The 15,671-nt window shown below is 54.9% G+C and overlaps 1 protein-coding gene across 1 annotated transcript in view; it reads right to left on the bottom strand.

Moving 5' to 3' along the window:
* The window catches only part of LOC104983642, a 46,241-nt gene that overhangs the window by 2,132 nt on the left and 28,438 nt on the right, over positions 1–15,671 (bottom strand). The window lies entirely within an intron of this gene.

The raw sequence follows: 15,671 nt of genomic DNA, 5'->3' as shown, positions 1-15,671 counted from the left end.
GGACTGCAGCTCCCCAGGCTCCTCTGTCCGTGTGACTCTCAGGCAAGAACACGGGAGCAGGCTGCCCTCCTCCAGGGCTCTCCCCGCCCAGGGACAGGCGCGCGTCTGCGCGCTGCAGGCGGCTTCTCCCCCCGGAGCCCCGGGGAGCCCTTCTGCGGGGCCGAGGCACCCTCTGCACTGAGCATCTGTCTGCGGGGGGCCGCGTGGCCGTCAGCAGGGCTGCTCCCTGGTCCACCGAGACGTTCTCCTCAGCGCCCAATGCACCGCTGCCCCAGCACGCCGGGGGTGGACACCCGCAGCACTCAGAGCACACAATACACACAATACACACGACACACAGGATGCACACAACACAACACACCCACAATACACACAACACACCCACAGTACACAACACACATTGTACACACCACACACGACACACAGGATACACACAATATAACACACCCGCAACACACACACCCACAGTACACACAACAGTACACACAACCTACGATACACACAACACACACACGACACACACACCTGCAGTACACACAACACACACCATACACACAACACATCCGCAATACACACAGTACACACAACACACCCACAATACATACAACACAGAATACACCCACACGACACACCCACAACACAGAATACACTCACTCACACAACACCCAACACAAACAACACACAGTAGACTCACACAAGCAACACAATAAACTCACACAACACACAAACACAATACACACAGAACAAAACACACATACACATACACACACCACACACTCTGGTCTGCAGCAGGCTCGCCGACTTGATCTCTTTCCCTTCCCTTCATCCCTTCCTTCTGGGGCTGAACTGTGGATCTGCCAACGGGGCGAGGCCCAGCCGTCAGCCCCAGGCAGCGCACAGGGTGGGCGGGTGCCCGGCACGCGGTGGCCGACAGCAGGGTCCTGGGCCCGGAACAGCCCGCTCGCCGCCCGCCCGGCAGGCCTCGGGCGGCCCCGGACACTGCCGGCTCTCGCCCCAGCAGGGAGGGGCCGCAATCCCGCCTGGACAGCCCCGGACTCCCCCATGTATCTGCTGTGGCCGGGAGGGGACGCCTTCACACTCGGACAGCAGGGACTCCGGCTCTCGCCCCGGCCGGGAAGGGACGCCTTCTCGCTCGGACAGGGGGACTGCACTCAGGCCGCCCAGGGCGGTCTCTCCAGCTGAGCCGGGCGCTTCCTGGCCCCGCTGTTTCGCTCCCTGCCTTTTCAGGATACAACCGGCCTGGATTCCCAACCTCCCTGGGGTTTTACTTGGGACCTGCACAGGCACTGAAATGTCAACTGGCGTTTTGTTTCTGAGACCCCCGAGGGTTCTGAAGCGCGGTGTAGGCGCCCTGGGACCTTTCGGAGGGGCCGAGGAAGAGATTTTAGCTGATTCCTTGGCCTCACGGTGTCTGGCTGGAGTTACGAAAACAGCTAGACCATTTGTGAGAGGCTCCTTCCGAGGAGCATGTGGGCAGGAGTAGGAGAGAGCGGAGGCTTGGAAACGGGGGCACAAAGCAAAGCAGGGGCCCAGGACACTCTCCTTCTCCGAGGAGAGGGGACAGTGCTTTCACACTCGACGGCCCGTTCACAAGCCCACAAAGGCGATACGCAGAGCACATATGCAGACACAGCAAACGCAGAGCTGTGTCCACACGCCCTTGACGCTCCAGCAGCACACGGCGGACTGACACGGAAAAGCTGTGCGGCCCTTTAGGGCACCAACCAGGAGGCTGACATACCCCGCTTCCGCAAGTTTCGCTCTTTCTAGAGGCGTGTTTATTAGTGACTCTTTTCAGCGCATCATTTGTCCCCGCCTAATTCTGGAAGGAACCGCCCCGATTACCAAGGAGACGTGAACCAGGATGCTTAGCATGCGGGCTGCAGAGGAAAGGGTGGTGGGGATCAGGGAGGCCAGTCCCCGTGTCCACGGGCGGAGGGGATCTAAGGGGCTGGTGTAGCAAGAGGGCCGGTGGGAGGGCATCCTGAGAGTGAGTATGCCGGGTCCTCGAAATGACTCAGGGAAAAGACGAGCAGACAAGCTGGGGCATGTGCACCCGTTCACTCAGGATGCTGACTGTCCTCAAAGGTAAAAAGCAATCGTAGTCTGTGGGGTTTGTGTACTCAATTGTGTCCATCTCTTTGTGACCCCATGGTCTGTAGCCCGCCAAGCTCCTCTGTCCATTGGATTCTCCAGCCAAGAACACTGCACAGGGTTGCCATGCCCTCCTCCAGGGGATCTTCCTCACCCAGGATTGGAGCCCATGTCTCTCTCCTGTGCTGGCAGGCGGATGCCTTAGCGCTGCACCAAGCTGTGCAGTAAATCCAGTCCAAATGAGAACAGAAACCGTGACTGCAGACACTGTGCCGGGAGCTCCTCAAATCCCGCCCTTCCGGGCTTCTCACCCAGCCTCCTCACTTCACGGCTCTGAGAAAACACTTTTCTCATGCGCCAGGCAGACTCTTGACATCCGCAACAAGAATTTGAGAAGTACAGAGATGGCAAAAGAGAATTTGAAGTTTTTAAAAGCGAACTGTAATAGGGAAGAAGAAATCTGACTCCACATTAGATTTGTTTCTTTCCCTTTAACCTTTTCTTCTACTGCTTTTGCTTGAGTTAAGAACGTTGCTGAGAGCCTGAAATATTGTTGCTGTTCACTGGTTCAGTCGCGCACGACTCTTGGTGACCCTGTGGACTGTAGCCCGCCAGGCTCCTCTGTCTGTGGGATTCTCCAGGCAAGCATACTGGAGTGGGTTGCCATTCCCTCCTCCAGGGGACCTTCCCCACCCAGGGATTGAACCTCCAGTCTGTTGCACTAGTGGGTGGAGTCTTTACCAGTAGCCCCACCAGGGAAGCCCCTAGCCTGAAATACACAGGAAGGCCATCCTCAAGGCTCTGACGTTTAAAGGGCTGACGCTTTCCCATTTTTACAGACGTAAAGAGCTGTCTTAAAATGCTGTTGTAAGAACCTAGAACCTAGGATTCCTGCACCCAGAACTTGATCACAACCAACCACGCCCCACTTCTCTCGCCTTTAAAATGCTTTGCTGAAACCCCTTCAGGGAGTTGGGGGTTTCGTGGCGGGGGAGGGTGAGGCACCGTCTCCTCACTGGCCCTGCAGTCAACCTTTCTCAGCTCCAGACCCCAACGCTTCAGCCCTGTCTGGCCTCACTGTGTGCCAGGGACACGCGCTTGTGTTGGGTCACGGAACTGGCCAGTCCACTGGAGCGTGTATGAGGAGACTGTGGCAGGAAACACAGCTTCGGGTGTGTAGTGGGGTGTGTGGTTTAGGGGGAACAGGACCCCCCGGCATCTCAGGCCAGGCCCAGTCCTCACACAAGCCCAACAGAGCAGTCAGCCGCAGGATGGAAAACACACAGCTCCAATCCTGCTGAGAGCCAGCAGCAGCGGTGCCGGTCCGAGCGCCCACTAACCCCAGTGCCAGCTGCACGGGGACAGAACCGGCTTCTTGGGCATTCGACGGCACCTGGAATCGTAGGCTTTCCCCGCCTTCTTAGAAGTGGCGAGACTGCGAACCAGCATGACGACTGGATTGTGAAGCACCAGTCAAAATGCTTCAGATGGCTTTTATGTGCTCACTATTCTCTGCGTCTTTGTTTCCTGAGAACGGGGGCCCCCAGCCTCTGGGATCTCATGCCTGATACTCTGAGGTGGAGCTGATGTCATGATCATAGAAATCGCATACTCAGTAAATGGAAATACACTTGAGTCGTCTCCAAACCAGCCCCCTGCTCCAGTGTAAGGAAAAACCATCTTCCATGAAACGGAGCCCTGGCGACAAGGCGAGGGAGCACTGCCTAAGACCAAACGGTCTTGCCAGGAGCACTCACGGGCGAGAGGCACCCAGGGACGAGAGCTCTGCACGCTGCATATGTGTTTCCTGCACGGCCTGCCTAGGTGTTGAAATCAAAGAACAGAGCTCTGAAAGTTACCCGGAAAGAGTCTGCCCAGCTATCACAGGACTTAAGGGTCACCAAACCACTGAAAGACACAAGCCAAAGCACTACAGCTCACACCTTACACCAACATCGGGAGGACATGTGCACAACTGAGAACTGAGCACACGCGCACGTGCTCTCCTGGCAGGTCCCCCAAGGCCTGCCGGTGGTTTCGGGCCCCCACGCCGGCCAGCGGGTGTTGACCTTCACTTCCTTCCTTCCTTTCCGTCACTTCACTGCTCCCTCAGTGACTCACCCAGCCCTGCCAACTCTGCCTTGACGGAATCGCACTGGACCTAAAACTCAGTCACACCTACTTGGAAAATGTGACCTTAGCGGACATGCACATTGGTCTCTGCAGAGAGACAGTCCCCGTAACTAAGGTGAGGGCTGTGAGGCGCTGCAGCAGGTGGAGAGGCTGGGGGCGCAGAACGCCCTTCCCCGCCCCTGCACCTCACCCCCTGCCCTGACATCTCGTGGGTACTGAGCAGCCCTGTACCAAGGTCACAGCTGTGGAGCCCTGTGTGTAACTGGGTCATCTGGAACAGACCAAGCTCCATAGCAACTGTTGACGTGAGGCCCCCTGAGCTACACCAGTCGTTCCCTGACTCCGTATTAGATAAAACATCCACCCTGTAATGCCCTAATGACCAGTCACCTAATACCACCCCTCCAGCAGGAATCGGCTTTGTCCCGAGGCTGCAAACATCCACTACCGACCCACGAAAGCATCGGCTCTCCCGTGAGCCGCTGTTCTGACAGCGTCTTCCACTCTAACAAACTCGACTCTGAAATGTTCTAGGTCTGGAATGTCTTTTCCAACCTGCACACGGACCACGACATATACGAACCTTTAACCTACGGGGGTGATGTTTGGAGCTCAGCACCCTTAGCAGGCACCCCGGGACACACTTCCAAGAGTCTTAGGCAGTGGCTGGTCAGGAACACTCCTCTGACAGCCTGTGTGTGTAACCGGGCAGGTCTGTGGGAGACGCAGCCCACCCGCTACAGTGCAAGGCAGACAGCGGGCACCTGAGCTCTGCCTGCTACATCTGGGGCAGTGGCCGAAGGGCCCCGTTCAGGACTCAGAGCCACACAGGGGCTGCAGAGTGCTACACGGGAGCACAGAGGCTGGCCAGCACTCTCCTGTCACTGTCCCCAGTGTGGGACCTGCGCCGACCAAGGCTCAGAGGTGAGCTGAAGGTCACAGCGGCAGGAGGGTCACAGCATTTAGGGATGGCGTCCAGGTCTCCAGAATGCAGTGTTCTTTTCACTTCACCAAGCTGAGGGCTCAAATATATCTGGATTTTATCTCCAGGAGAACAGATGAGCTTAATTAAACTGTAGCTGGAGGGGTTTAATTTAGAAGGGATGACATTTGCAACGAATGACCGGGGAGGTGAAGCGAAGGGTTTCAGGGGCTCAGCACCCAGAGGTGGCGACCCTGCTCCTCCAGAGATGCTCAGACTCAGCGCAGGGCGGGGGGGCCTGTGGGATAACCCACGTCCATGAGCTTCACCTGGCTGCTTGTCTGAACCACCAGGGAGTCAGGAGGTCCCTGAAAGACAAGCATCATCAGAACTAAGATGGTCCACTTGCTAGTAATGAAGATGCACGAAAGAGAATCTCCATGTGATGGTGGTGGACGGAAGGGACAGAGGATGGGATCAGGGAAATCCTTCAGAGGCGACGTGGAGGCTGATGGACGACACAGCCCCTGTTGAGGTGAAGGGGAGTCCAGGCTTTCTGACGAGGAGGGCACTGGGGTCACCGTTATGGTAGAGGGAAGGAGAGCCTGCTTCCTGACAGCCTAGGTTTGAGGGCACTGGGGAGGGCCAGGTAGAGACAAGACGGGCCTGCCTGTGTCCTGGGTGAGCAGGACCAGGCTGGGTGTGAGCAGGCGGGAGAGCAGGACCACGCTGGGTGTGAGCAGGTGGGCAAGCAGGACCGGGTTGGGTGTGAGCAGGCGGGCGAGCAGGACCGGGCTGGGTGTGAGCAGGCGGGCGAGCAGGACCGGGCTGGGTGTGAGCAGGCGGGCTGGGTGTGAGGTGAGGCAGCTGAGTATGAGAGGAGAGGGCTGGCTGTGAGCGGAGATGGGCTGGGTGTGATCAGAGACGGCTGCGTGTGACCAGAGGTGGGTGAGTGTCAGAGGAGGTGGGCTGCGTGTGATCAGAGATGGCTGGGTGTGAACAGAGGTGTGTGAGCATCAGAGGAGATGGGCTGGATGTGAGAGGCGAGAGCTGGGTGTGAGCAGAGGTGGCTCCCTCGGCCTTTTGCGGGCACTGGTGAACCACAGCACCAGCCCAAGGCCCCACTGGTCTCCCGTGTTGAAAGTTGGCCTGTGCTGTCAGCCTTGACGATCACCCCGCAGGTGGCTAATGTGTCTGAATACATCCAGTGCTAAAGCCCCTCACCCAGCAGACTTGGAGACGGGGTCCCTGGAAGGCCTTTTAGGTGACCGAGTCCCAAGGGGGCCTCATCAGAGAGGGTGGGGGTCCCTCGAAGTAGATGGGGAAGTTGTTCTGCCCACCCCGCCCTCCTCGCCCCCGGAGGACTGCCCCCGTGAGGACACAGGAGCGAGCAGGACGCCCTGATGAGCGCCCCCTGTGCTGGACCCCCGCCCCAGGACCAGGGGGCACACGTGCCTGCTACTGCAGCTCCCCCTAGTCTGTGCTCCTGCTCTCCGGCCGCCCGAGCACACTGTGGTGACACGCCCGGGGCGAGCTGTGCGGCAAACCCCACGGAGCACCTTCTCAGAGGAAGAATCGCCTGGGGATGGCTCAGACGGCAGCCGCCTGTGGCCTGCGCGGAGGAACCAGGAGCTTCCCGGGTGACGCAGCGCACGCCTCCTCCAGCCGCAAACAGGGTTATTGCCGACGGACCCGCTGAGGGGATTTTCCCCCTTTACCTGCAGACGACGTGTACAGAGAGCCTGGCGGTTACCATAGGACATGATGCACATGCAAGGAAACGTGTGTTTGTGCACGCTCAGGTATGTCCGATTCTTTGCAACCCCATGGGCTGCAGCCCGCCAGGCTCCTCTGTCCATGGGCTCCTCCAGGGAAGAATACTGGAATGGGTTGCCATGCCCTCCTCCTCCAGGGGATCTTCCCGACCGGTGAATCAAATCAGAGTCTCCTGCACTGGCAGGCAGGTTCTTTACTACTGAGCCACCTGGCAAGCCCCCATACCACACTGAGCTATTGAACACCAATAACGAACTCGGTATGACCTGAACCATTGTTGCTGTGGTTCAGTCGCCAAGGCGTGTCTGACTGTTCCCCACCCCATGGACGGCAGCACGCCAGGCCTCTCTGTCTACCACCATCTCCCGGAGTTTGTCCAAGTTCAGATCCATTGAATCTGTTTAACCTTGAGTACAACTGATCCAGTGTTTCTCAGGCATTCTGTTCATTGGCACACCCTAAGAAGTCTTTGCATTCAGCTGTTTTTTTTTTTTTTTAACCCTATAGGGTGACTCCCACCCCTTCCCTGCCCATTATACACTAGTCCCTGGTAGCTCAGCTGGTAAGGAATCCACGTGCAATGAGGGAGACCTAGGTTCCACCCCTGGGTCAGGAAGATCCCCTGGAGAAGGGAAAGGCTGCCCATTCCAGTATTCTGGCCTGGAGAATTCCATGCACTGTATAGTCCATGGGGTCGCAGAGTCGGACACGACTGAGCGACGTTCACTCACACTCACACAAGCAGCAGCTAAGATGGAATTCTGCAGGAACCAGCAAGGGAGAAAGTGGCCAGGTGAAAGGGTATACACTTGATGGGGTCCTGTGGGGAGCCAGGCAGAGTGAACTGAAAACAAGACCACAGCTGTGCTGTACACACATTCCACAGGCAAAACCAGGGGTGTAGGAAAAGGTTTTTAGTGCTGGAACTTAAGTGAGATTGCTCCCATGCGTGCATGCTAGGTAACTTCAGTCGTGTCCCACTCTCTGCAACCTGCATGGACTGTAGCCCACCAGGTCCTCTGTCCATGGGATTCTCCAGGCAAGAACATTGGAGTGGGTTGCCATTCCCTTCTCCAGAGGATCTTCCCATCCTGGGAATCAAACCTGCGTCTCCTGCATTGGTAGGAAGGTCGTTCACCACTAGGTCCATCTGGAAAGCCCGAATGCTCCCAGACTAGCAGAGTCCTGTGTGTCTCATACATGTATTTGCAGGCATGGCTATTTAGTTAACTTATCAGAAATCCAAGATACAACCCATCCTTGTAAAGGTCTGAAGTCCTGTCAGATTTTCATTCTGTGATGGCGGCTTGAGATGGCTGGGTTACATGAACACGCTGTCCTGATGACCTCATGAGAACTACCGTCCTCTGAAACGGCCCACATGGGGAAATTTCACAGCCACGTGTAGAGAACCGAGAAAGCCGCTCAGCAGTCACGCTGGCGCAACCACACTACAGGAGCAAAGTATACAGGAGCCCCTCAAGTGATGTTTCCACTCGGTAACAAAAGCTGGCTTCCGGCACACCCCTGCACCAACTTACATCTTGTTTGATGTATGTGTCTGTGCATATGAATCCACAGAACCAGAAGCAACTTAATTGCTTTGAGATCTATTTACCAGGAGTCACGCCAAACACAACCGAACAGAAACATCACAGACAGACACAGCAAAGGGCTCCGGTCAGGTGGATGCTCCCTGTGATGCCAAAGGGAGATGGGGCAGGGGTGTAGGAACAGGTTCTCAGTGCTGGAACTTAAGCGAGATTGCTTAAGGATCCCTGCAAAGGGAGATGGGGCTGCCGCTGGATTTCCTTGTTCCATTCCGTGGAGGTCGAGAGGCTTGAAATACATCAAACACGACGACTGGCAATACTTGAGGGCTTCCTAGGTGGCTCAGCGGTTAAAGAACCCACCTGCCAACGCAGGAAACATGGATTCGATCCCTGGGTTGGGAAGACACCCTGCAGAAAGGAATGGCAACCCACTCTAGTATTGTTGCCTTGGAGAATCCCATGGACAGAGGAGCCTGGCGGGCTGTAGTCCATCATGGGGTCCCAAGAGTCAGACTAACACACACACATACACAACGAGACTGGATGTGAAAACGGAGATGAACACCCATCCAGGTGACGTGAGGACAAGTGCGTGTAGGACGTATATTTCATATCTCCTGTCCAGGAAGAGTTATATCTCCCCCATCGTTCCATCTCAGACAGCTGAGAGTGGGTCCTTATGGCTCTAAATAATGTAATTACACAGCATTGTTCGCGATGCATTCTAGGCCTATGGGCTGTAGATGGCCCATTTCTTTAAGATTTTTTTTTTCCATATGGGACCATTTTGAAGGTCTGGTAAACATTGCTTATGTCTATGTTTTCGTTTTTGGGCCTTCAGGCAGGTGGGAATCTTAGTTCCTCAACCAGGCATCAAACCCACACACGGAAAGGCAAAGTTCTGGACCAGTGGACCGCCAGGGAAGTGACATGGGAGCCAGTGTTTTCATGACAACTGGGAGCGCCCAGGCCTGGCCGCCTAAGTCAGCCTGCAATCCAGAGGACCGCGGACCATGGCCTTTGATCTCTGCAGGGCTGCCAGCAGGGCGAGGTGGTGCAGCGGGTCTGGGGGAGATGCGAGGGCACAAGGGCCTCCTGTTTAGGAGGTCACTGGAGCCACCCAGCTGGGGAGGGCCTGGGACGTGCCAGTGGCCACAAACCATGGGAAGGTGCAGGTGGGATCCAATGCGGGCATCACGGAGCCTGGGAGGCTCCCGGGGCCAGCCCAGGACCAGCTGGTCAGAGGGGGAGCCAGACCAAGGGCTCCTGGAAGGCAGCACTCCCAGAAGGCACGGGGAAGGTGAGACCTCTCGGGATGGAGGAGGACTTGAGGGCCTCCAGAAATGCAGAGCTCACTGAGCAGAGGCCTTCCTGCTGGCCAGCCAGATGCTGAATGTCAGGGGAGAGGAAGCAGGAAGGTGACAAGGAGGGGTTGGGGAGAAGAACAAAAACAGGGACTCCCTCAGGGGTAAAGGGGGCCCAGAACAGGCCACAGGGGCCCAAGGATTCTTTTGAGCTGAAGACATTTGAGAATCAACAGCAGTGGGAAGAGGCTTTTTCCTAAAGCCTCCTTATATTCCTCAAAGCAAAGGTTCCCTGTGTTAGTGTTACTCGTGGAGTCGTGTCCAACTCTGTGCAACCCACAGACTGTAGCGCGCCAGGCTTCTCCATCCATGGGATTCTCCAGGCAGGAATACTGGAGTGGGCTGCCATTTCCTCCTCCAGGGGATCTTCCCAACTGAGGGATCATATCTGGGTCTCCTGTATTGCAGGCAGACTCTTTACCATCTGAATGGGCTTTACCAAGCCCTTAAAGCCTCCCTGAAAAATTCAATCGCACAGAAACTTCCCTAGTGGTGCAGTGGTACTGACGCTAGGAGCATAGGTTCCATCATTGGTGGGGGAACTAAGATCCCATACCCCATGCCACGAGCACAAAAAAAATCAGTATGTCCCTTCCTTCTCTTGTGTTTTGTGCATAGAGAAGACCTACAGAAAATAAACCCTACACAATTAAGAAAATGTAACATGATCATGTATTTCGATAATTACCTTAAGTGTCAATGAGTTAAATGCACCAAGTGAAATGTGAAAAGTCGCTCAGTCATGTCCGACTCTGCAACCTCACGGACTATACAGTCCATGGAATTCTCCAGGCCAGAACCCTGGAGTGGGCAGCCTTTCCCTTCTCCAGGGGGTCTTCCCAACCCAGAGATGGAACCCAGGTCTCTCGCATTGCAGGCGGACTCTTTACCAGCTGAGCCATGTGGGAAGCTGCAGTGGGTAGCCTGTCCCTTCTCCAGTGGATTTTCCTGACCCAGGAATCCATCCAGGGTCTCCGCCATTGCAGGCAGATTCTTTACAAACTGAGCTACATTCCAACCAAAAGACAGACTTGCCCGGCAGATGAAAACAGGTATATCAGTTGTACTTGTTCCATTCCGTGGAGGTGAAGGGGCGCTTGGAAATATCAAAGGTGCTGACTGCCTGCACTCGAGGGGCTTCTTGGGTGCAGGCACCCACCCCCACCTTCTACATCACTCTGCCTGACCCCCCAGATCGTATGTAAGTATTTTATATTGTTATGTTAACCATGTTCCCATTATGGCTTGCAAGTGTAATGATCTTTATTTATTTTTTTGTTTGGCTACTGACTGTGAAAACTGATAAACATCTTTCTCTATTGTGATTATGTAACTATTACTCACTTAATACCACTGTCTCATCATCGGTCAACAGGAAAATAATACGATTCTGTATCAACAAAACTGTATCATAAAAAACCATGTAATAGAAAAACCTGTAATCGCTTTTTAAAATCCATATGGCTGTCAGAAGTAAATTGGAATTTTTTGAAACATACAAATGCCCAGGTATTGCTTGCTTTTCTCCAAAGCCCCAGATGTGTTTCTGGTGAGCTGCCACGTTTGAAAACAACTGGACTATATGATGATCTTATACTTTTACCCACTTTGTTTCACTTTTTCTGTTTCACATTCACTGCTATTTCATTTAGTTTATGTTTTCCAATTTCTCCATCTCTTTTTTTTTTTGATGTTCTTTCTCAAGTCTTTATCAAGCACACTAGAAAAGCTTTGATATACAGCTATATAAACAGTGTACTATAATACAATAATTACAATATACTAGTGTATAAATACAATATATATTGTAGAAAACTTGGGAATTTTGGCCTAACTAAAAAATTTGACATTTCGATCCCACTCGTTTGACCTAGTATGAATAGAGTGCTAGATTTCTAATTTTTTAAAAAAAATACACATGCAACAGGCAGCAAAGGTTGTATAGCACAGGGAACTGTAGTCATATCTTATAATAACCTGCAATGGAAAATAATCTCAAAAATAATATATATGTATATATGTATAACTGAATCACCTCACTGTGCCCCTGAAACATTGTAAGTCAACTATACCTCAATAAAATATATATAAAGAAAAAGAAATTCTACTGCCATAAAGCCTCTCCTTAGGATTTTCACAACCCAGGAACGTTGACTTTTATGACTAAACGGAAGTCTGCAGAGGTCAACACCTGTGTAAGAAATCACCCCAACAGACGTCACCATACGACGACCGTCTCTCTCTTCTGTTCTCCTGAGAGCCCATTTATGTTCCTGAAAGATATCTGGTCTCCCGGAAGTGTCCCTCTTTTTCTCCCCAAGCCCTATTAAGATGGTATATAAACCCCAGCTTCTATATGCCTCCTTGAATCGTATTTCCTGTGCAGTGCCTTCTTATGCAGAGAGAAATCTGTCCATTTAGTTGACACACCCCGTACACAGAACCTAAGAGCGTACAGGAAGAGGTCCCAGAACATGCCCCCGGGACCTGGTTATCACTACATATTTTAAGCACAGAAGGATGACACCTGGACAGGTTGGGAGGAAACAGTTTCAGTGAAAACAATGAACACCAGCCCTGTGAGGTGTTTCCTCCTAGCAGACCGTAACCAGTGTGTGAACGCAAACCCCCCTTTCACACCGCCTGTGCTTTCCCGCTTCCCTATTAGTACCGCGGCGCTGAGTTCATTCGGTGACACGCACACCATCGCAAATTTGCGCCGGCACCATGGCTCTCTGCAGGGACTTACTAATCGTGTGACACGCCCTTGCACTCTGAGGTTCGCCACCGCCGCGTGCTGGGGCCTGCACTGTGTCAGTGGCAGAGCACAGGACATGACCTAAGAGGTCTGTCGTGTCTGCACAGGCCTCTCTGCACCCGCTTCCTGGATTCAGGTGCTAAGTCACTCAGTCGTGTGCAACTCTCTGACCCCATGGACTGCAGCCTTCCAGGCTCCCCTGGCCATGGGATTTCCTAGGCAAGAATACTGCAGTGGGTGGCCATGCCCTCCTCCAGGGGATCTTCCCGACCCAGGGATCAAACCTGCATCTCTTACATCTCCTGCACTGACAGGCGGGGTCCTTACCACTGAGTCCCCTGGGAAGCCCCTGCACTCGGGAGACAAACTCAAGTACAGGATGATCGAGCTGCAGAGTGGGGCACAACCAGGAGCCTGTCAACACAGCCCTTCTTACCACCAGAAGCACGTCACCAGGGGAAAACCCAAATGCATGAGCTGTTATTTGTGTACGAAATGGGACAAGAGAGGTTGTCCTCTGCAAGACAAACACCTGCATGAATAGACGTGGGTGTGGAACGAGGGTGACTGGCGGAGGACACCGGAAGAGCTGGATTACGCCCAGGCCACGCACTCGCTCAGCTTCCTTTGACGCATCTGAAATGAACACCGTCAGGGCGGGCAACAGGGCCATTCGAGCTCCGGCCCGGCGCCTCACCAAGGGAATCTCCTGCCCTGCAAGCTAGAGCCCCAACCCCTGCCCCCCCCCCCAACCCCGTCCATGGTTTTGCTGCAAATGTCTTCACGCAAAGCCAGCAACATGGTCTCCTTGTCGCTGCTTGCGCACACACTCGCCAACCTGCAAACACCGTGTTTCCATGAACAGGGTGCCAGGCGAAGGAAGGGCTGCCTGGAGGTGGAGGCAGGCAGGCAGCAGCCTCCTCTTTGAACTCCCGCGGCCACATGATTCAGGAGGTGACGGTCCAGCATCTTGTCCTCTCAGCTGCCAGGATGGGCTAGGAAAACAGTGCTCCTTCTGGGAGCCTCCCGGGAGGTACCAGTCTGCCCGGGGGGAGGGGGGTGGCGCCTCGCTTCGCCAGGCTGATCAACAGCAACCTGCAGTGCATACAGGAGGTGGCCCTTCTAGAAGCCGCTTTATCACCTGAAGGGGTCAACATTAAGTGGGGCGGGAGGGGGGGCAGTTCTTAGGGAAAAGAACCCATCTGTGTGGAACCTGTAGCGGGACGCTGAGCCCGTGGACACGGACACGTCCTGACGTAAGAAGCAGAGCCGCTCGGCCCCCAGCCCCTGCCCTGCCAGCCCTGCGGCTTCAGGTCCAACTCTGCGGCTTAGCGGCTGGCCCGCATCCACTACTGAGCTGAACTTGCCGTGTATGGGAATCATTGTCCCTCACTGACACTCGATGATGCTTATGGCTGCAATGTAAAAAAAAAATTTTTTTGGTCTTTGCCCCCGGTATCCGCCAGGCTTCTCTGTTCACGGGATTCTCCAGGCCAGAATACTGGAGTGGGCAGTGAGTAGCCAGTCCCTTCTCCAGGGGAATCTCCCTGACCCAGGGATGGAACCTGGGTCTCGTGCATGGCAGGCAGATTCTTTACCGTCTGAGCCACCAGGGAAGCCCTACTTTAACTTTCCTGCACAGAGCTCCTAAAACCCTTGACATGTCCTGGGCAGTGAGCACATTTTCCGCATCATTCATACTAATCCCCTTTCAAGCATGCCTGAGTATTTGGTTCCTAGATGGACGCAGGATGCGCGGGGTGGGGGGCTGTTGATGGGCTCCTGGCTGTGTCCCACCCCAAGGCGCGATTGGAGGGCTCCTGGCTGTGTCCCACCCCAAGGCGTGATTGATGGGCTCCTGGCTGTGTCCCACCCCAAGGCGTGATTGGAGGGCGGCCACTTATAGCCCACCCCCTCATCTCCACGGCCAGCAAAGGATGCATTTACCAACGGCCAGTGAATTAACTGCCGGCAATGGAGCCTCCACAAACACCCCTGGAAGGAGGTGCCAAGGAGGCATGGCACTGAAGACAGGTGGGTGCTGGAGGCTGGTGCACCCAGTGGGCCTGCACGCTCCAGCAGCCCAGCCACCCGCCCCTCACCCCACACAGCTCTCCGCTGCAGGGTTCCTGGGCTGTATTTATATCACGTATCTGGCTGCAGTACGTCTTGGCTGTGGCAGGCAGAAGCTTCGCTCTTTAGCTATGGCGTGCAGACTCCTAACTACGGTGACGGGGGATCTAGTTCCCTGAGCAGAGATAGAACCCAGGGCCCCTGCATTGAGAGCCCAGAGTCTTACTACTGGGCTGCCTGGGTAAACCAGTGAAGGCAAGCACAGTGTCTTCCTGAGTTCTGAGTCGTTCTAGTGAGTTACAACTGCCGAGGTAGTGGGCTCTGTGGGATCCCCAAGCTTGTGGTCGGCCGGGGAGAAGTGTGAGTGGCTGCGATGCCTCCGTTGGTGGCTGGCGTGTGAAGTGGGGGCCGTCCCTGGGAGCTGAGCCGCTAAGCCGGGGTCTGCACTGACTCCAGGGGAGCTCCTGTCCTAGGTATACTGAATCGTGGGAGGTCCAGTGCGGGTCTGAGATCAGGCACAGGCTGGGGCTGGGACTGGTAGTGCTGGTTCTGTGTTTCGATTGCCCTTATAAGCTGAATGCAGCAAGTCAGGTCCTAAACCCAAAAGCAGGTCATTCAAGAACGCTCCCCCATCTCCTGCCTCTGGAGACTGGTTTTGCAGTAACAGTCCTGAGGCTCTGATTTCTGTGGCACCAGGCTGGGTCCCATCACCGGCTCACTGGTTAGTGGGAGGGCACAACGGTGAGAAGACCTTCCAGGGAAACGCTCTTCCCTGCACAGGTTCCCCACAAGGCACCTGATCCAGGATCCTGGAACCAGCTGGGAACGCCGCACCCCAGTGGATACACGCCCTGCCTGGGGGAGACACCCCGGGGTCACCAGGAGCCACGCCTCTGGAGAAGCCCCCAGACGCTCCGGAATCCACACCTGCGGACAGCTGAGGCTCCGCCCCGCACCTCAGCAGCCCCAGTGCGCCA

The sequence above is a fragment of the Bison bison genome, unplaced genomic scaffold (assembly GCF_000754665.1).
Source record: "Bison bison bison isolate TAMUID 2011002044 unplaced genomic scaffold, Bison_UMD1.0 scf7180017863030, whole genome shotgun sequence".
Lineage (NCBI taxonomy): Eukaryota > Metazoa > Chordata > Mammalia > Artiodactyla > Bovidae > Bison > Bison bison.
This window is presented reverse-complemented; position numbering and strand designations above follow the sequence as displayed.